The sequence below is a fragment of the Mercenaria mercenaria genome, chromosome 2 (assembly GCF_021730395.1).
Source record: "Mercenaria mercenaria strain notata chromosome 2, MADL_Memer_1, whole genome shotgun sequence".
In the NCBI taxonomy this organism is placed as follows: domain Eukaryota; kingdom Metazoa; phylum Mollusca; class Bivalvia; order Venerida; family Veneridae; genus Mercenaria; species Mercenaria mercenaria.
Genome location: NC_069362.1, coordinates 103295566 through 103319514, shown reverse-complemented (window position 1 = coordinate 103319514; position 23949 = coordinate 103295566). Strand labels below are relative to the sequence as shown.

Sequence of the window (23949 nt, the reverse complement as noted above, 5' to 3'; positions counted from 1 at the left end):
GTTATTTGCAATTCCTACATTTACTGGCGTGCGATGTCGCACGTACTTTTCATGTACATTTTTTTTTTCATTTGAACGAACATAATAATGTAGCAAGGGGATGGTGTTCAGTATTCAGTAATATAACATGTTCCAAATGGGGACAGCACAAACTTCGTCACTATTGTATAAAATGGAAATTAAAAGTGTAACAATACTTAAATCTCCTCCGTATCAAATACTGTTTTCAAAATAATTACACAAGTATAACAGGCAGATATTATTTTCGTTTCAATTTGACAAAAACAGGTGCAGTGCTTCACTGCTCAATCAGATGCCCATTTGATAGTTAAGTTAGAGGTATTGCATCTGTATAAATGTGTTATAAAATCAAATTGTGTCTTATTTTGCCTGATGACTAGACTTTGCAATGTTCAGCCACTAAAGCATACGCTAGTTTCCATTTCAGTATGATATCAGGTGGGAGATATTTCCGTTGCCTGTAATGACAAACAGTTTTAACCGATGCTTATGATAGAATATATGTGAATTTTCACAAATCTACAATTTAAATATTACATATTAACTGGGTATCGTACAGATGAAGTCCGATGCTTGCTAGATTGACTCAAAACTTAACAAATTAGAAAAAAGTATTTTTTCCCATTATAATTATGAAGGAATTGCTACTGTTAATAGATGTATTTTGTCTTGAAGTATTCGAGATATTGCCAAATATTATGAAACTATGCATCTGCAAGCATAAAAGTTTTTAGTTATGTGTTGCTTTAAACCAAAGAGTAAATGCGAACATCAAATTTGGACTCTACATAGCTGTGCAAGTGTCAGTTTTTCTTGTGGGATTGCAATTTGACAAAATATACATAAAAATCAAGTTAGACTTATGCAAACGACGACAGGGAAACTTTCAATGTTGCATTGTGCCTCTCTAAAGACATTCAGGAGTGATTGACATACTTGTTATAACGTCGAAAATTACAAGATAAATTAAGCAGACCGCTGATATGGTTTGATTTTTACGTGGCAAAAACGTGTTGTTTGAGTACCAAAAAATAAAACAAGATGATATTCTGTTCTTGCATTATTGTCATCGTTACAAATGAATGACATATGCGCAACTTGAATGTTCCCAAACACAACAAACAAATTAAATTTTAAGCTTTCTTGACTTGTAAAGGATTTATCTAAATCGTTTCTTGCTAAAAACGAAAGTATAATAATCCCCTCCTTTTATAGTGTATTTGTTGGCCATGTCATATAGAAATAGTTTTTCTTTTTATCTTCGAAACCATAAGAAGACCGGCTACAATGTAACATAGTTTTGAGATATCACTCATTACAAATATTGAAAAATTATGTCTACAATGGAAGTGACACTTCAAGTTGATAATTCTAAATTCTACAAACGTAATAACATGACACAACGATAAAATTTCCGGACGTATACAAAGAGGATTTTCAAGTCATTTGACTTTTTTCATTTTCTTCGAAAGGTATAAAATATTGTTTTATTTTATCAAATGAATAGAAAAATATGTGCTTGATAAAAACTTTAATTTTCTGTTACTCGACTATTTGACAAACGACATTGCATTAGTATATATTGAAGACTTAATTTTCCGATTATCTAAACAGTTGTATGTTTTATTGTTTATATGTATAGTCAGGAATATTTTGATATTGCAATAATGTTAAAAAGCATGCTCTTAATCATTTTCAAGTTTAGTAAAATAAAATAGCTAGGTGGATTAGTATCAATTATCTAAAACCAAGGAAATGCTCATATTGGTCGAATTTGGAAATTTACGGTACATTCAAGCAACACACATAGCGTGTTTTCTTTCTTCTGTAATACTCACTAGAAAGTGGCTGATTTATACAACCTCTGTACGCGCAGATTTTATATTTAGAAAAATAATATTGAGAAATTTATTAGCTAACAGTTTTTATATTTATTGAACTGCAAAACGTTCAGCTTCTAACATCAGAAATTTACTGAAAATGCATCAGCGAACGTTTGACTTGTTTATTGATAGAATAATTTTATTCTTCTGATATTGACACAAAAATAAGCCACCCACACAATCAAAACGGCTAAGAAGTGATCATCATGTTATCAAAACTAGCTTACACAGACATGGACGGAGTCTTAACGGTTATAGTTACAATCTAACGTAGACGTAAAACAAGTTTACATTTTTAAATCTCATAGTTTTTAGGTCTTTTTCATAAATGTGTTGTACAGAGAAAATGTTAGAAAGCAAGCGTGTTAAAATATGAAAGATCGAGTTCCCAGTTCGAGTATAAAGCCATTTAAAATATGAATTAAGATCTAGTACTTTTATTTTGTGATATAACAAAAGTGTTTGTTTCTGGATGCCATTCAACATTTTGTGAAATGTTTGCAAACAAAAATTAATTTATTTGTTGCTGAAAAGCCAATATTCTGTTTTCTATATCGCTTTTGGCAGCAATACTAAGATAGTATAAGATTATAACATTTACATATAGGAAACGATACTTCCAGACAAGTCCCTACGTAATATCTAAAAATTCGCTATAAATGTGGTAACGAGTATTAAGCAAGTTACAAATTTTTAATTATATTTTTTCGAAGAGATCCGAATAAATTCAGATACTAAATCCTCTGTAGCAGAGAGATTCTTACCGCATCCAGGGAATTATTTGTTCAACATCGCTATTTTTGTCATTTAAGCCACCTATCTAAAAGATGTCTTTCTAATACCTTGAATTTGCCAGTGAGATGTCTAGGTTCTGAAATAGTCACATGCCATTCAGTTGGTTTGACGAAGTTTAACCATATATAGTCAGAGGTACTAATAATATGTGGCAAGACAACATCGTGTCCATTCTATTCCTGAGAACTACAAAAATATTCGTCATGGTCTATGTATCAGGCTTAATACCAGTCAGTGTTTAAGTTTAATTACGGTCCATCCGCCCTTTCAGACACAGTGTAACATAAGTGCTACGTAGAGTATAGACCGCATGGTCTGTGTATCCCATCTTAACAGCAATTTCTAAAAAGCACTTGACAACCGTGACCGGATGTTTTCAGACGTTTTCATCAAGAACTTACTAAATAATGAACAATCCTATATATTTCTGTACTCTAGAACATAATGTTGCAACGGAGTTGTAGATTATAACTGATATGAATGAGTACAATAAATTTGCTCTAATAGAAATGCAATCTCCACAGTGTGCATTTCTATGAGAATTGTACCTGTTAATTTGACATGCATTACAAATTCATTAGGCATGTACTAACTAACTGCATACAATAATGCAGCTATGTTCTCTAAAACATGTTCAATTTTTCATTTTTATATGAATCTCAACAGTTACGAAAAGTTACAATACATACCCTTGCTCTGAAGAGCTGTTGTTAACGACTTGTTCCGAGCTTCAGTAACACAAAGAAATCATATTATCAGCAAAATACGTAAAATAATATTATTAAAATGTATTTCAGCATAAACTGCTGTCGTTTTTGTGGGGTGAGGGGATGGGGGTGTAAACAGGAGTGTAAATGGTTATTAATACGCGCTGTTAACACATCTTTTTATATATGCACGTTACGTGGCAAAGCGTAAACGTATATTCAAAAGAAATGACTTCAATAGAGCGAGTTCGTTTCGTGTTGTATCATCTGCAGGACCCCTCTGGATACGTAAGTATTCTTGCCATAGTGCAAAATACCGAGGGATTGCTGGTGCTCGGCTACAACAAATTCATTGTGATTCTGCAGATGTTATAACACGGGCGTTATTCCTGCATTGATGAAACTAGATCTAATTTAGAAATAAGTTAAGATGAATGGTTATTTGCAATGAAAAGGGATCATCTTTCTTGTGTTGTCAGTGATTATGGATGGGCTTGTATTAATTAATTATGAACATTGATCAGAATGCATTATTACCGCTATTGTAGAGATACAATTATAAAATGAAGTGCATGCTTTTAAAGATGAACTATACACTTCGTATTTTTAAGATAGAGTATGCAACCTGAAACAGCTTTCTATCATGGTATCCATTTATTCTAGTTCTAACAAGCTACTGTTACAAGTTCTTTTCACATAATCTTGAACTGTAGTAATGATTGCAATTAATTTAGCATTTACTTTCCACAACTCGCATGCTACAAAAATGCTAAATGGAGAGGACTTCAATAAGCCTATTGGCTTCCAGTCCAATCCAAAATTTATGTATGTAACTAATTATTTAAAATGTACATATTGGGAAATAAAAATATGTTTAAACCAAAAATGCTAAAGGAATTTAATTCAGTAAATAAAACATTCAAATAAAGATCTTTCTCAGGTGGAATACAACGTTACATTCGTTTGACGATGAAAATCTCTAAACGACAAAGTGGTCAATATGTAGGTTGTTACCTAGAGGATCTAACGTTGCGCCACAAAACATACTTCTTATGGGCAACGTCCGTAAATATGTTCGAATCTCATATATCGACGGGACGTATACAAACAAACGAGGTCATTTCATAAATCCAGGGTTCAACGCAATAAGGGCGTATCTACATATAATTATTATATGTAGATACTCCCTTATTGCGTTGAACCCTCGAAATGGACAATACTAATTCATAGGAACTGGAATGTTATATACGTGCATAGTTTCATCTGGCATCGAAGTGACTGTGAAAAAGCCGCACACCATTCGTACTGAAATATAAAGCAAAGTATATCAATTGCATATAATTACTTTGCCTTTTTCAACCTTAAAGCGTGGCTAAAAATAGCAAAATTTAAAAAACGGACAAACCTTTTTTTTACATTCAAGCTGTTTTAGTGGGAACGAGTGAGTTCTTTAAACTCTTAAGTTGTCTATTTTCTGTATAACACTTTTAACAACTATATATGTTATATATAGTAAAATAAATTGAAATCTTTATATCTAATATATAAATAAAGATAGAGCTTCTGTGTAATTGCTGTATGTGTGCACAAATAGTTAACCGAAGAGTATTTATAACTAGTAAATCATGAATGCTTGACATGGGTTTAATAACATAACTTGAACTGGCTTCTAATGTTAAATGCAAAAAACAAATCAAAACACGGACCAAAAAAAACAAACACAACTGGGTATACTTTATTTTGATTTTTTAGCTTTTGCATTATTTTTATATTTCTTACTTTTTCGGGGCATACAGATTTTAATTAATATGTACAGACTACGTTTGATATGCAATAACAATGTGTTACGAGTTTGTATAAAGACAAATCGAATAGAATATCTTTTTGAAATGCATACGCGAAAACTGATAGATTTTGTTATTGTCTTTCCTATCAGTATGATTATGTTTAACTCATCTTGATAGTTGAAGAACTATTTAAAGATAAACCATCCTGTAAGTTAAGTATGACATTATGACTGCATTGGCGTTAATGAATTTTAAATAAAAACCTATCTAACTTAAAGAAAGTCAGTACCATTACTTATATGACTGCTGGCGCACACAATTATATTTTGAGTCAGATCTGTTGTCCTGCTTAAAATGGTCATATACAATTTGGTTTCATCTCCACATGAAAACGCAACAAAATGAACAAAATATTGAGATAGACAAGTTGTTGACTGGTAAACAAGATTGTGTCCTTCGGATTATTGACTTGCACCGAAATGTTATCAGATTTAGGTAATGAGTCATTGTCTAGGTAAACGGACCCTGGAACATGAGAATATTACTGGTGTGCACATCAGGAACTTGAAGTCTAAATTTAATAGATTTTTCCTGTATCAGCATAAAACGTCCGCATAAATGCAATAGAATTGAATGGTATTTTTGTAGCTTCTCTGTATCTGTGAGAAAAATATTCAAATTACAGTTTGTGAACTCACATTTGGTTAAACTTAGGGACATTTCAATATTGATATAAATCGTTTTCATAGATCAGTAGAGAAGAAAATGAATGGTTTCCTAATAGTCCGGACGAAAATACCTCACAACGAAAGGTTTATGCAGAACAAAGAGAAAATGGAAGTATTCATTCCCACACTTAATTCATTCAATAGAAGATTTCGCAAGCATAAAACAGAATCCAAATCGCAAGATATTATTTTAGATGCATGAAGTATAATACCTGCGGGGATAGCGTTGAACTCGTACCTGCAACAATAGCTTGTTACCTTTCGTTTGCAGAACTCACTAGAGAGTGACTGATTTATACAACAGACTTTTTTATATGTGTATGTAATTGTTGAGAAAAAAAATACTTTTCAGCAGTTCAAAAGAATTATGCCTTTGTGCTTGACTGAAAAAAAAACACAACACTTTTTGTCACTGCCTTCATTGTGTATCTGTACATGCGTATAAGATGACATATATATATGAGACCAACAATCTGACATGACTCGTCAAGTTAGGAGATTGGGAGTGTTTGCTCACTCTGATTATTACATACTCATTTAATAACTCTGTTAAGTTTCAGTAGAACCTGAAACATCAATATTTTTCCATATTGACGTTCAAATTTCATATCGGATGTGTGACGTAATTTGTGACGTCAGTTTCATGTATGTCGTCGCGTTTAAAAGTTCTTTAACGACGATTATTTTAATTTTACTCAGGCTTAGTAACAATTTTTTATTATTCATATAATAATTTTAAGCGTAGATGCGTAGGTAATAAAAATATTATTAGATTTGCATCAAGAAATATGAACTCGTTCTTTCGCGGAATAAATTGCGTTCCTAAAGTCGCGCAATATTTCCACTGCAGAACTCGTGCATATTTCTCCATACAAATCTAATAACCTATAAGTATTAACTGATGACATTACCTCTAACGCCTTTTATTCAGTGCTGTTAACAATTGTGACAGAAATTATCAAGAAGCTTTAGTTTTAAACAAAACATGTGTTTGAAGAATGGGGTTTAATTCTAGAGAACAGGCTTAAAACCTGGAAAAGGACACTGAATCCAGTAAAACAAGCAAGGAAACATAGATTACCTGACATCAACTGACAAAGAGTTGCACGCAAAAAGGAAATAGACCAGGAAAAGTATACATAAAAATATAATTCTCTCAAAGTTGGCGGGCTCATTGTCGATTCACGGTCTGGATCTTACACATATACCAAACAACAAGTTAATAATATGCTAAATGGCTCAGAAACAAAGTGCCAAGTCAACAAAAAGGAAATGTTTAGATAACTGACATTATGTGAACTACACACCTTTCAACTTAAATCCAATTTTTGACGTAACTTTGCTTTTCATTTAAGTTTGAAATAAAGTACGCAACATTAGGGTAGGTAAAGACTCCCGTAAAGCTAAGAGCTCTTATGCCCTGTTCTGTTTGCGCTGCCTGCCTTCTTTTAAGTCATTTCATTCGTGTATATATTGTTTGTTAGGCTTTCTTAAGATTAGTGCTGAATGGAAAACTGTTGTAACTCAGACTAAATAAAAACCAAGGTATGACATTTTCCGTTCAGCTCTCGATATACAAGTATTTAACATTGAAGTCTGTGATTACCATTCATTTCTGAAAAGATTTGATCAAACCGCGACTGTCTCATTTTGTAATCCTTTTTACTGGTGTGCAACTTTTTTCTTTTAATGTAAACAACCACTGTAATAAGGAAGTCTGAAATTATTGAACATTGACGAGGTGTGAACTTATATGTTTATTTAACAAAGGTTAATAATATAGACGGATTTGTGGATAATCCTGCAGTCTGCCATGAAATCTAACAGACATTATTTCAAGTTACAAAATATGCTCAAGATTAAAGTTTGCTGAAATACTGGTGAGATCAGAACTGTTTTCCTGTGTCTAATATCTAACAAAATATTTTCACTTTAATTACAAATCTACATTAAATATGGCGTTATGTAAACCCTTTTCATTTTAGTTTTGAGATATGCAGTTATTGTGCTTTTATATTGATTTAAGCAACAAACTAATATTATGTTTTCAAATTTGCAGTTGTGACATATATTTAGACAAGGTCATCGAACTTAAGTTCATTTAACACCTTCTATTAATTGTAAAGTTTCTCTCAAATTTTAGAGAACAAAAGGCATTTAAGATATTCATTATGTTTTAAGTTAAAATAATAGTTCGTCTTGAATCAAATCTTGAAAATAACATTGATCAATATTCAATCGCGCAATAATATGTATCCTTCGTGGGTATCTTAGAAACTTATTATACAAGCAATGACGCAAGAAAGTATAGTAATTAAATGTAAAGTAGATCCCGAGCAATCGATCAGTTTTCTTCACACCCAAAGCAAAGCTGACGAGCTGTTCAACAAATTCTGTATATTTTCAATGTAAAAGGCCGGCGGCAATCGATCACAAATTTTGATTAATGTAATGGTCAATATTTTTGTTTAATTTCTGTGGCTAATCAACAGATTAGGTCGTAAAGATGCTTTTACTAATCAGTCTTTGATCAAAACTTGTCAACGGGAACTAAAAGCACCTTAGGGAACTGTTCGTGAACATTGCAACGGGTCTTGATTTCAAACAGTAACACCGGATATTTCAGTGAGGGGGACAGTTTATTGACGGACAATAACACTTAATAGGCGAACGCTAGAATTTGTGTCTTTTTTTTTTCTAAACACTAAAGGGAATGCAGAATCACGTACACGAAAATCACATTGAACGGTAAGTGACAATTTTGATTACAAAGAGTTGTGAATGCGGCTTTGAAATTAAATGATACGTCATCATTAAATGATGTCTATTTGAAAACATCTCAGAATTATTCCGCAATTAACAACGTTTTATTCAGAATATTTTCTTATCACATTTTGTTCTTTTTCCAGAAATATTCTCTTGTTAATGAAACTTTTGTTTTATCGGACTAATCAAAACGAGTAGAAACAAACTTTTCATGAGTTCGATGTAGCTGTGGGAATACAACCGAAAGTTTTGGCGATAACAATTAACATAGAGGCATTCCGAACACTTTATCAGAATGTGATGAATGTAACAAACACTTGTGATCCCCGCAATTGCATGTTTCTTCCAGATAAATGGGGCAAGATTGAACGGGAAGATAAGCTTCCTACATAATGTTTTGTGTTTAAAGTAGATACTATATTTGTTAGAAAAATATTCATTTTCTACAATATGCATTTTATGCAATATTGGTATTATGTATGTATTTGAAACACGTGTACAATATGAATGATATACGCAACCCTATACATGGCAACAATAGTTTACACGGTAAAGAGAAGAAGAAGAAAAAGTTAAGTATGTTTCGAAGCTCTATGTAGATTTATTTCGACATTTGTCAGTATGAATGCATGCATTACAATACACTAATGGGGTTGATATTTTTAATCAGTCTGATCAATAAAACTTAATGTAATTATGTTAATGAAACAATTCCAGACAATATTTCCGGGTGTAATATTTATTCTTCTTCCGCCGATTAAACCCTTTGATCAAAAGTCACGAATTTTGTAAATTGAGGAAAGTTGCTAATACATACGATTATACCTCAACAATATTTTGGCAATCACTCTAAAAACTAAATATTGCCAATGGTGCAACAAGATCAAATTTAAACAATATTTCCAAATATAAACAGAAGATTTCCATTTAATTTCTTTCAACTATTATTCTCTTCAGGCCACAGTTACAAAAATACTTTACGAGTACGCTATATCCTCATTGAGATGTGTTGAAAGTAGTAAGTTCAAATTACGTGTGGCAAGGCATGGAATAGTCAATGTTAACAAATATCTGACACGTGTATCAAAAAGTAAATTCCATCAAAATATAAAACTTCACAATTTACCGTGGAATGAGTCAATTTTGGAGAAAAAACCTGTTCAAACTGAAGAAAATTAGGACAATTTGCGACATTGACAAATGCACTAGATTGTTAGGACACATTACAAAACAGTGAAAGAAAGCGGTCCCAGACGGATACTTGTTAGTATACCAAATTGTAAAGTCAACCGAACTAAATATTACAGTTATTTCTTTGTAAACTTATGTATCGTTTTTTCTTTTGTTTTTTTTATTCTGAAAAGTTAAATGCATTTCTAAAATTTGAGATCTTATAACCTATCGCGACAGCAGTCGTTTATTGTCAAATGGTGATCATAAGAAGTCTCCCATCCTGTACTATTATTCGTCTGGGTCTTTGAGGTCATGTAGCCCATTTAATGAATCTTTTTAATTTGACCTCCGTTAATGAGGAGGCTTTAGGGGCTTGTGGGTGTTGCAGTGTTCTTTACGTGTAAGGAACAGGCGTATTTAAACCGAGACCGCTATTTTTTTTATTTAGTATCGTTCTTTCAGTTTGGTAAATTTTAAGCTTAATGTTTACTTTTCTGCTGTCAAAATTGTACCGGTAATCTTAAAAATGTACATCTCAAAGATGTTTCACCGTATTTGGATTTAGTGTTGTTATATATTCTGGTATTTCTTGAGATCATGGAGTCCATTCAATATCTTTGTTATAGAATTCCTCTAAAGCCGATGCTACAGGGTGTCAGGGTATACCACTTTCCATTACCTCACATGAACAGACTTAATCAAACCGAGTCTGCTATTATTTTGCTTGTTTGGATTCTGTGCTTCGAAAGAATCTACTTATAGATTTTGATAACTATCACAATGTGGCGGCTGTAAAAAGTCTCCACGTACTTGGAATCAGGATTCAGGATTGTTACTTTTCCGGTCCTTTGCGATCATGGAGTCTTTCAACGTTTGTGTTATAAAATTCCGCTTAAGACAGTGTGTGAGCGATGTTGCACTTTCCATTACCTCTCAAACCAAGTCTGCTGTTATTTGCTTGGTTGTATTATATGCTTTCAAACGATCTTGTTATCCCCCGCCAACGAAATCGGGAGGGGGGTATTGAAATGGCGTTGTCAGTCCGTCAGTCCGTCCGCAGCCATTTTTGGATTGGTCAATTTTCCATAGAGTTATTGCCTTGATTTCATGAAAAATGCCCAAAAATGTCCGTCCGCAGTCATTTCTCAGTAACCATCAGGTAGAATTTCATAAAACTTGAAATAAACATGCACCAACATACTGCGATGATGCCCGTCAAGTTTTTTTATCGAATTGGTCAATTTCCCTTCTCAAAAATCCATGTCTGCAGCCATTTCTCAGTAACAAGCTGGTAGAATTTCATGAAACTTGAAATAAATATGAACCAACATACTTCGATGATGCCAGTCATTCTTTGTTCAATTGTTCAATTTTCCTTAGAGTTATTGCCCTTTAATTGTTTAAAAATCTACAGATTTGTACATTACAAACCAACCCATTGGTAGAATTTCATTAAACTTCTTTCATTCTTTTCCATGAACATTTAGTATATTAGTATAAACATGTGAAGTTTTGTACCCACACCTGGTCACCACCTTGCCTTGGTCACACCCCCCTCTCCCCCCCCCCCCAAAAAAAAAAATCATTCCTTTTTATTTATTTTTTTCAAACCCTCCATGAATATTTATTATCATGCAAACTTGTACCGTTCCCCCACCTCACACTCCAATCGGTCTTGCCCACCACCCCGATCATGCATCCCCATCCCCCACCCATTATTTATTTACTTTTTTTTTAATTTTTAATTTTTCATCAATATTTATAATTAACAGGTGAAATTTTGTACCCTCACCCGGTCACCCCGCTGCCCCCTCCCCCCAAAAAAGCATTCATTTTCTGTTAAAATGATTTTGACTAATGAAATAATTTGCTTCTTAGTAACATCCTTAACATTTTGCCGGGAATATTTTTTTTGCCATTCCCCACCTCAAGCCCTTTCGGCGGGGGATACCAATTCATCGAATTTGCTTGTTATAGACTTTGTTCGGCTTACAGGTTATGATTTTTTTCGGGAACCCTGTACATTATTAGCTACAATTGAATTCTAGATAATCGAGTAGTTTCATATGAAATAGTAAGAATATAATATTAGGATCTCTAAATTTAATTGTAAAAAGTCCTACATTGTGGCCAATGTGGCGGCGCTTTAATCTTTAAAGTAACTCCTTTCAGCTGCTTGTGTAATGGTATTTGTACAAAACTGAAATTCATTTTAGGTTTCTTCGTCCCCTAGTGCGCGATACTGAAGTCAGTAAGAATGTTGACCGACCATTTTTCTTTCTGTCCGTCCGTCTGTCCAGAAGTGCCAAAGATTTATTGTATGATATTAATCTGAGGCGACCTACTGTAAAATGTGAGTATACTGATTGAATGTTACTTCTGTTATGCATTTATAAGCACGGTGGTTCTTCTGGCTAATCATACAGTGGTTGCCAGCGCAACATTTTTGTTACTACTGCTGCGCAAAGTAAGTCCATTTTCTAGGCGGCTTTTCCTACCCTGTATCCAGTATTATAATCATAAGGTTTTAAATCGACATAATGATTATGTGAATTAGAATTTATTACAAAATCGCAAAATTTTCCTTTTCTTGACTTTTGTTGTCTCTATGACCAAGGTCATATGGACATCTGGAAAGCAAAGACGCCAATGAAAATGCAAATTTATATCGGAAAATGTCCCAGTCGTTCCCTTCGTAATAATGAAAACTGCAAATTCTTGATGTGACATTGCTTTATTTAAGCGTCAGAGACAGAAGCAATTATTCACGACAAGGTCTTATTACTGCAAAATAATTGGAAGGACCTCCACCTCCCCCAGAAAAACTGTTAGACTATTTGCACTTGTATTTTAGCATATGCAACAGTGCCTAACAGAATTACGTTATACTATGCCGTTTGTTGTCATGGAATACCGTTAATAACAAGTCATTGTCCAGCAAAAAAGGCCCCTACCTGAAAGGATATTTGTCATAACTGGTGCCATATGAACAACATTTTGATATTGAAATATAATTGAAGAACCCAAATATTCTCCACATAAACTACCATATATAAGACAGGTAAAAAAATATGTGTGCTTTGAAAGTTAACAAAATAACTATCCTTTGTTAGTGACGGATGACATACAGATAAATGAACAGAATATAATGATCTGTGCATTTTACATGATGCTATCTATGTCCCAGATTTTTTTTAAGAAATCTGTTGCCCTTCCTAAATTATGATAGTATCCACTATTTGTTACTGACAGAAAGACAGAGAGAACGTAAAGAGAAAATTAAACACATGTATCGTGCGTATTCTTTACATTGTGTTCTACCTATTTACCACTTTTTAGTCTTACTTTTTACTATTTGTTGCTATAGCAACGATTTTTATTGCCATAGAAACAAAGTGAATGAACATACATATTCTTCATATTGCAGTCTATCAGTGTATCAAGTTTCGTGACAAAGTATTTTATACTTTTAGTTGATTATAAAATTCACCATTTGTGACTGACAGAACGACAGACTGACATACGGACAGGTAAAGGGCGAAAAAAAAATAATGTTCATATTTTTATGCCCCCGGCATATATCGATTGAACTGTCCGCTGTCCCTTCGTACGTCCGTACGAACCACATTTTACCCTTTGGCTTAAAGCCCACTTAATATCCCGATTAACTTCATACAATCCATGTGGCAAGACCTACAAACTGACCTATATATAAATGACCTTGACCTTCATATTATCTTTACCTTTATACTTAGATCCTCAAGAAACATCATCTTTGGGCATAGACCCGGGGAATGATTTTGTGTTTTGAAAACTAAGCTCCTTGTTCACATTCTTTTATACCTATTTACCAGAATGCATGAGAAAACTTCTTGAACTTCAAAAGTTATCGAACAAACTACGTTGTTGTCACAGCAAGAAAATAAAAAGGTGTACATTTTTACTATATTGCTGTCAACCTAAGTATCGAATTTCATAAAAAAAATACCTCCTTTTTTATGATATCGCATGGTCTGACTTTGTCATTTTTGACATATTTTTGGACTATTGGTTGTCATAGCAACCATATATTGCCATATCAAAATTTAAAAGGACCTGCATATTTTCCGTAGTACCAGCTGTATGTGACCTAAGCTTATGCATACTGAGTTAAAAGGACTTTGCAGATTCTTGATAATATATTTTAAGCTTTAAACTCATAATTCTGTAAGCTCCTGGACAATAATAAATCGAAAAATTATATATTTAGAGTATCCGATCCATAAATAGGTAACATTTCGATACCTGGTGACATCATGTTTTTGGTATCATTTAAGAGTTGAGTTTGCTTTAGAAGATTTACTAAACAAAATGACCATAATAATATGCACGAATCATCACATTCATGTATTTTGACTGCAAAATGATAAAATCTTACACGGTAATAACTGGATCTCTGTTGAAGTATTATTGAAAATTATTAAGTAAAAATTAAGAATTCTAAAACATATTTTTGTCATGTAATTTATATTTTCCTTTTCAGTAGACACTACACATTCAAATGATACTAAAATTTTATGAGCTTACCAGGCATCAATACTTGATATATTTTAACAGCACTGTTATACAGAACTTCCTTTCTTGGGGACAGGATACCTTAATTAATATATACGGTTTTTTCCGTGTTTTTTCTTGTCCGAGATGAATTTTAGGGGGAAAAAACTAAAAGTAGATAAATTCTTGTAACGGCCATGAGGTCGTCTACGTCTTTTTCGTCAAGATAAAATAAATCGAATACCTAAATTAAAATACTAAAATACTAATTTGTCATCTCATTTACTATTTTAATCCCATGTAATTAGTTTAGGATGTAGTTTAAAAGTTCAGGATGATGCTGATCAAAGTGCATCCGCCATGTTCTTTGGACACCAAAATCAGAGCTAACTTTTCATTACAGGATTTAAAACATGCGGAAATATTTTTTTTTGTCGAATTTTGAATCGAAACTGCGATCATCGGATAGGTAATAGTCGGAACCTACACTTATATGTTGTTGTCCAGGTTTGAAAAAAGATATCGCCGTAATTCGAATATTACTGCTACACGCCGTAATTTACGTAACGCTGATATGTACGCGAATAAATACAAAAAAAAAACTGATGATGGGTAAACAACTTAAACTGCTTGAATTAATAAAAAACAAAGACAAATATCAAACAGGGAATGCCACGTACCAAAATCGCAGCCTCCCCAAAACAAAACCTACAGCACGCAGACGCGCACACCACAAACACACACACCCACACACACACACGCGCGCACACACACAAAGCCAACACACGAGGACAAAACGAACAAACAAAGGAACACAGTGGGGCACCGCCTTGGAACGGTCAGTGGCAAAAACACAACTGGGGAGCTTAAACCGGTTTATGGTGCGCACCCAACCTCACTCTTACCCCCACCATGTTCCAAAGACACGGGACAGTGTAAATAAAAGTAATCCCCTCCAGGTGAATCTCTAACACACGTAATGGAAACAAAAAGGCATGGCATGTAAAACACAAAAATGTTCGTGTATAAATATATAAAAAGCAAACCTTTAGAACCAAAAACGTATGTACTCAATGCCTTTTCAGAAGACAGAGCAACAAGAGAAACACCCTTAAGGGTCCGACGAAACATACTGGAATTATGTAAAGTATATAAACACCTAAATTTCATATATAATCAACTATCTATAAGTTCACAGATAACAGAAGAAATTCAAGTCTGTTTTTTTCAATTGAATATTAAATGTACAAAAATTCAAAGAGCTGGCGAGAAAAGGGAATTTTCCTGAAATATATTAATTTATATTGATCAAGAAGTACACCCCTTGAAAAATTGTTATATTTTACTTTAAAAGATGTTAATGTATCCAGTCTCTATCCAATATTGTAATCTTATCACCGATTAAGAAAATTTCTAAAACAGACAGATTGTTGTTAAATAAAATAAATAAAAATGTACAAAAAAATGCAATTTGCAGAAAGTTCTCTTTCATCAGTCTTATGGCTAGGTTAGAGTAATCCCCGACATCCTGCTCACCATAAACAGTGGAAATTGTTAACAGAATTGGGTACCACTGTTTCCTCCAAGACGAAGATTACATTTGACATAAGGTGAACACATCACTCAACGGTGTGTAAGAAATCTCATAACACTATATTATATAGTGTTTGCAAATGGAGTTTTATCATTCACAATTTACGCAGGAAAGAGGAGAATAACCGCAATCGTTCGAAATAACCAAGAAAATGAACTGAATTGTCGTAATACTGTCCATCTTCCTCTCGCTCTTATTGAGTTTGAAATGGCATAGACGTTCTTGAAATTAGGAGAACGATTTTTATGCATGACCTTCCCTATGTACTACAGTGGAAGACGATGCCTGCCTCAATTATAAAGAAGATATATTGCACATTCCCGAGACAAATTCGTCAAAACCCATGCGTCAATGCCACGTTCCATAATTAAGTCGGAAATGTTTCGTCTCCATCTAAACACGCGTCCAGTTAGATGGCCGAGATTAACTTACTGGTACTCAATCAATCCTGGTTTTCATTTTTTTGCGGCAACAGGAGTTTCATATTGGTGAAAACAGGTTTGGCAGAATAGACAATATGCGATGATGAATGAGTACAAAAACAGCCATAGGCGACTTAAAAGTTTTAATATTGCCTTACAATTCCCAATTAATTTAAAAGTCATAAAGGAGTTATGATAAATGCTATTGTGTCAAAAAAAAGGGGTTTTCAGACTGGTAAATATATCACATATTTTCTCATTAATAATGATTGGCCATATTTCAATGAATTTATATGTCATTGAAGGATCTTTTGTTTGTAACATAAAACTTTCTCTAATTCTAGGAACACAGTAAAGTAATCGAGATAACTGTATATTGCTTTAAATTGGTCAATACATCTCTGTGTATTGATCACTAATTAAAACATTTGTTTAATGATAATGTAGTTCTACTAACAGTACGTAGCAACGTGTACATAAAACCGGTGTTAATGCTATTCAAGGCGGGTATGACACTACAGGATTTTCCTGAATAAGTTTATGTGATCAGACATTATACTTCTCATAAATTTTGTGAGTAGAATCTGAATTTGTATATTGCTTAGGTAATATGCAAAAAAACAAAACAAAAAAACATCAGAACAACTCAACTCAACTGCTAGGGATCCATATCAGCCTTTCAATATTCCATTTAAACAGCTTCACAGTTTTAAGGTCTAAGAAGCAGTAATGAGGTTTAAATGACTTAAACATGTCAAATACATTAAAGAGGATAACCTTGTTTTGTACGTTACTAAAAGTGCAAGTTATATTGTTTTCGTGGCAACAGGCTGTCTCTAAGCTGGCCCATATTCAATAAGTAAGAATCAAACCAGACTGGAATAACAGGTGGTTTCAGCTGCATAGTGATCTCGTAAATGTTTTGTCTATGACGACAAAAGTAATCAGTATACCCACTGCTGGTATTGATTTTCAAATTTATCTTGTTTAATGTATTTGACAGTCACCTTTGGTATCACCGAAGTAGGAATATAATTGCAAAAAATAAACAAGTGAACATTAAATTTGTGGATGCATAACTATAGTTAAAAGTTTAGTAGGTTTCTCACCACTGTTTTTGTTGGCTACGATGCATTTCTTGTGATTTAATGAATCTAACTAGAGTTACTTCTGAACATATTGTAAAATTAAAAGAGCACGTCATCTGTGTGATTCGTAAAAGTGCTTCTAAATCTATCAAAAATATTATTGTTTTGTGTTCACGACAGTCAAAATCAAATTTGAAGCTGAAACAATTCCCAGCCTTCTGAAACTGATTTCTTTGAAACTGGTCTTAAAACAAAGTGAAACAAGTGTACAATCCACACTTAAATCGTGTGAAACAAGTGTACAATCCGCACTTAAATCGTGTGAAACAAGTGTACAATCCACACTTAAATCGTGTGAAACAAGTGTACAATCCACACTTAAATCGTGTGAAACAAGTGTACAATCCACACTTAAATCGTGCGAAGCAAGTGTACAATTCACACTTAAATCGTGTGAAACAAGTGTACAATCCACACTTAAATCGTGTTATTTTTAACACTTTGTCAGTCAGATTCCATTTTAATTTGCTATTTTCTATTTATTATCATCTACTGCCAAGCCAAGAGACAAGGATCTAAAAGCCTTCAATACCAAACTAATGTCATATGTGTTAGAAACATTAAATACCAATATAATACAGACAACATGAAGGTTATTATGAAATTGATATTCTAAAACTTTTAAGATTTTTTTTATATAAACAAGGAAGGATTTTACCATGTATTGTCTTGAAGATTAGAACACGTTTTGCAAAATGACCTACTTTTGGCTATTCCTGTTTACTCCCTCGTATTCAAAACCTCATTTTATTCCAGATTAGTATCCCTTCCTGGTGTAATTCGATCGAGTTAGATGGAAATAGATTTTAGTTTTGAGTGCTTTGTTGACATCTGAACTCAAAACCGTGTTTTATTTGCCAGTAAAACACGCAAAACTAAAATATTTTTCCCAATTAACATATGATTTCAGTTTCAGCAAAGTAACCTCTTTTATTATACTTATGGTCAGAAAGAGTAGGCATACTGTTTAGGATTTTCGCAAGGATTTTGTTAGATTGAGCGAAATTCTTTAAAAACTTTGGACGAAGCATCGTTGTAGCTATATGCAACATTGGGTTAATGTCCTGCAATGACAACAACCATAGAAGCAGTTCTGAAATTGCTGCGAACCGACATGACAGCATACTAAACATTCTTTTGCCCCATGTGAATCTGCCTCATTGCACGTGTTATTTTCGGTACACCATGGAACTATTTCCTCATATCTTCTTGCACGCATAGAATGTTTCAGATAATAGGAACTAGATTACAATAATTACCTTCAGTAAAAAATATAGCATTACCGGTTCATAACTTGCCATGCACATGCATGGTGTATTAAAATTCTTTGCGCTGTTAGAGCGATTTATTAAACGTTTCATCTGTGAAAAAATGTTGCGAATTCGAATAATCTGACATTTATCTTCGGTTAATCGAAAAATACCCAAGGGCTATTACGTTCTTTAGCTTCAATAAGAGATAAGTTTTCTTTCATTGTTTGCTGCGCATCTAAGATATTTCTAATTAAAACTTGTTAGTTATTAAAGCAAATTTATCTTTAGTATACTTTTTATATATCATACGTATAACCTCTGTTACATCTGAGCATTAGCACTTCCGGTATCGTTTACACTAATACACCAATATGAATTAAAAGCCTAATCCTATATCTAAAGAAAATCTATGAGAACGCTTTCCTTTATGAATTTTCTTAGCAGATTGAATGAAAGTTTCATTAATAGTATATGTTCGAACTTAATCCTTATATTTACACATGTGTTCAAAACCTCTGTATGTAAAGAAACTTCAAAGCTCCGTTTCTCAGTATGTGAGGTCTGACTTTATAAAATGATTTAGCAAAAATTACGTCATATTTCCGATTACTGTACATTACTAGTAATATACAGCGCTGAAATGATAATCTATGTTGGTGATTTGCACTATCGTAAACAAGGATTTCAATCCATGTTCAAATCGGGGATTTCTTTTTTTTTTTATGTCGTTTGATGAGATTTTGAAAATTATATTCAAATGCTTGTTAACAGGACATGTGAATAAGTTACTCAACGAGGTTGAAAAAATTATAATAAACATAGATCAAAGGATTTACCATGCATTATTTGATATGATTTCAGATAAAGTTCGATCACAATCAAAACGTAAGTTGACAATGTTCGTGGGTTTATTTCTGAAGTATTTTCTCTGTAGTTGAGTGATATTTTTAAATTGTTCTGGTAGTGTTTGACTTTTCGCCAAGTAATTATTGAGACCAGCGAAGAGAGAACTTGTTGTTTGTAACAAAATATTGAATTTCCTCTATGATGTTGGTGAATAAATTTGTTTTTCTACCATTCTCAAGTTCCTCAGTAGTAATGAAATCATTTTAAATAAATCTAAATCATGATGGGGGAAATTTGCACTTCTACAATTACCAGACAGCGGTCGGCCAATTTCCTGTTTTGTTGCTTTAGCGTCAAATGAAAAATACCATATTTGAACCTCTTCCGATGATAAATTCTGCCTTAATCAGAGCCAGAAATTCATACGCTAAGAGAATCAAGTCAGTTGTCTAAATTTCTGTTGGCTTCCAATGTGGAAAGTACTAAAACTAATGTGAAAGACTTTCTTAAATAAAATGAGATTAACTATTAATTGAATTGGCTTAAAATAGAGGAACGTTTAACACATAATGACACCAGAGGTAGAAATGAATGGAGGGAGAGGTTGGAAATCAAGAGGCGTTCTTCGTTCGTCAAGAAAAAGAAAACAGGTTCTTTACCGTTTACCGTAAGTAAACTTTTTCGTGTACACTGGTAGACTTACTCTATTAATTGACGCACTGCTAAGTGCGAAAAAGATATAAAGTGAATAAAGCAAAGCTATAAATATGTGAAAACATACAGAGGAAAATCTTAAAATTATGATTGCACTTGAGTTAAAAAAGTTGCAAGCTTTTTTTCAGGTTGTCTTTTAATAGCCGCTTTTCCATTTTAACATCTGGTACTTGATAATTGATTACTGTATAATATACTTTGCATTCGGATATGTAAAAGGTCGGTAAAATCAAAGACAGTATTTGAATTTTCATATATTTCTATGAATTCAACTGTATTTTTGTAACAGCAAAATGTCAGAATGATTCATATAAGGTATGTCAATCACAATAGTTTCATGAACTTGAAAGTAGGTAAATATGACATATGTCTTTGTATTGAAAGTAAACCAGATCTAAGATATTAGATCGAAGAAGATAAACTAAATAAATGTCTATATTTTCGGCTTGAAAAGAAATTCATTTGTTTTGAACCAATGAGTAGCTCATTGGAGAGATACGGAACAATTGTATACATTTTTAGATTGTGTTTATCTATAGTGGCCCCGCAATTATTATCGGTAAATTACGTAATTCTCCGTATGCAATATCGGCATTCTTCTGTTCTTACGGAATGCCATATGCCCGTTGTGTTATGAAGAATGCCGATTTGCCTCACGATAATCCGTGATCACACGGAAATTTCCGAGTGTCATTGCAGGTCGACTACCTTAAGGTAAACAAAGAGAGCAATTTTTTATTTTGTAAATCAATGGGTCATTCGTGCTGTCTCCTTTTGCTTAACTTCTCACATCAACACGCTGTAATAATAGCTTGTCGCAGAGAATGTTCCATTAAACATCCTATATTTATGCTTGTACCAATGTCTATATCTGTATATAATCAGTCATGTTTCAGAATGGTTTTATTTGATCTCAGCAAAAGAGGTAGTTAACGTTTAGACAGTGCTATAGTTTCTTAGGAAATAGAGCTATTATCCTATTCTTTACTCAGTAAATGAGTTTCACTCCATTATTTCATTTATTTCATCATGTCACGTGTTAACTCATTTTTACAAGATTAGTTAAGAAAGCCAAATCAACAGGTCTCATTGCTCAACGTGCCTAAAATAATTGGCTTTATTCACGCTGCCAAGAACGCGGTAACAAGCAATTGTTAAGTCTCCGCTGTCAATTCTGTAGGCAGATTTGATTGAAGTTCTATTCTAGGGATTAAAGAATTTCTTCCTTACATTTTGATACTTTGATAAATGAATCAATGTCTTTTATATAATTATGAATAAGATTCTTCTCTAACATGGTATTTTATCTCTTACCAAATCGACCTATACGTTGTTAAAGAAAGGTTTATTGTATTTGTATCGTTTTATGTAAAATATTAATATTATATAAAGAAAATGGTGGCAACGTTACTATCACCAAGACAGCTTGTCTGAATGAACCTATTGTGTTATCAAACTCTGCATTATTATATCAATAGTTCACTCTTACAAAGTATAAACACGACGTACTATTGCGGGACAAACACCTGTGCAAACCCCTGTGTGTTTCGATTATAAAGAATAAATGAGAAAATTGAAGAGTCCGAAAATGGACAGGAATCTTTTTTTAAGTATATACGTATATCAAATTTGTAACTGTATTTAACTATAACCATAGATACAGTGTAATTTTAACGGAGCGACTAATAAAATCTTCATTTTAAAATAAATTTTAATGATAAAATATATCTGCTTTCGTAAAAGAATTGATAGTTTTGAATAACTCATAAATAAAAAGAAAGCTTTAATTGCTATGGTGTTTATGATTGCATTATTAATTCATAAACCCGAATTTTATGCGAAATGAATTGTCAGCTTCTTCCTACAGTAAAGAATAATGTTAAAACGTTTAGCATACAAAACGCAGTTGGAAGCAGCCGTATAAAAATCTGAGCAATGATATTTTACAAATTATTAATAGCTTTACCAAATGGCGAAATCTAACATATTTGCACTGCGAAAAGACGTATAAATTAGCTGTACAGGTGATGACATATGCGAAATGTATGGTGTAATTTTCTAAGAGTGTTAAATGAAAAAGAAACAAGAACCAACTGGTATAATTAGTCAAACCACTAGTTAAGACAAATGCATTTTAAGAAAAGCATCTTCTTTATTGCATGCCTCAAATTAAACAGCCTAACATAGAACATATACAGTTCTCGTTCAATGCTTTACTGCGCAAATTAACACTGGTATTAGGAAGAAAGCGTTACGAGAGTAACATTTTCAATTTATATAAGTATTTAAATCGCAATGGATTCTGGGTAACATCGACGTCAGACAATGTAATCAATGTTGTCAATATATGTGTTGTAACTAGTAAAATAAACAATATTTGACAATTTGTTATCATTACTGAGGATCAGCGCTATAACGGTCATTCTTGTCCATGCCGGTTTTTAACAATTTTTGCCGTATTGCCCCGGTTTATACCGTATTTTAATTTTCACAGTGTGTAGTGGTAACTGCGCTGTGAATTCTGACACAAAATGGTCATATATCGCCTAGGTGTTCTGTCGGTGACGGATATATAAATATTACGCTGAAACAAACAAATGCCCTCTATTTCTACATAATTTAATCAAAAGTTTATTGAACGAACAGTAGTGTTTACGGTCGTGTAAATAACGTCTGCGTTGAACACAAAACAAAACGTACGCATACAGGAACACAGTGAGGAACTTGACAGAAATACCACTGGCGTGTTTAAACTGGTTTATTTTGCATATGCCATCAATCCTAAAAAAAATAAGGACATATATAAAACAGGGAATGCCATGTTCCAAAAACAAAGCCTCCGCAAAACGAAACCCGCAGCACTCAGACGTGCACACTACAAACACACGCATACAAAGCAAACACACGAGGACAAAACGAACAAATAAAGGAACACAGTGGGGCATCGCCTTGGAACGGTCAGTGGCAAAAACTCCACTGGGGAGCTTAAACCGGTTTATGGTGCGCACTCACCTCACTTTTACCCCCACCATGTTCCAAAGACTCGGGCCAGTGTAAATAAAAGTAATCCCCGCCAGGTGAATCTCTAACACACGTTATAAAAACAAAAGGCATGGTATGTAAAACACAAAAATGCTCCTGAATAAATATATAAAAACAAACCTTAAGAACCAAAAACGTATGTTCTCAATGCCATTACAGAAGACAGAGCAACAAGAGAAACACCCTTAAGGGCCCGACGAAATAGGCCAGAAGACAGATATCAAAACAGTTCAGTCTTGGTGGGATTTAAAAACTGCTTATCATAGAGTCCTTCCCCTCTTCCGTCAGACGCAATCAAAGAGGGAAGCGTAGTGTCCAACTGTAAACGGGTTGAACACTAAACATGCGGTATGTCTCAAAACAGTTTGGTCGTAACCTCTTTTAATAAAACGTTCGATAATTTTACCAAATACAGTTGGAAAATTACCAAGACCCATAATCCTTACCACATTCTAAAGTTACAGGACAGTGTAAATAAAAATCACCCCTGCCACCAGGCGAGTCTGCCTTTCCACCAATACTTAAAATTCAGACTTG

The 23949-nt window shown here is 33.4% G+C and overlaps 1 protein-coding gene across 6 annotated transcripts in view; it reads left to right on the top strand.

The window, feature by feature from the left end:
- The window catches only part of LOC123564762 (short transient receptor potential channel 7-like), a 94042-nt gene that overhangs the window by 26874 nt on the left and 43219 nt on the right, over positions 1–23949 (top strand). The window lies entirely within an intron of this gene.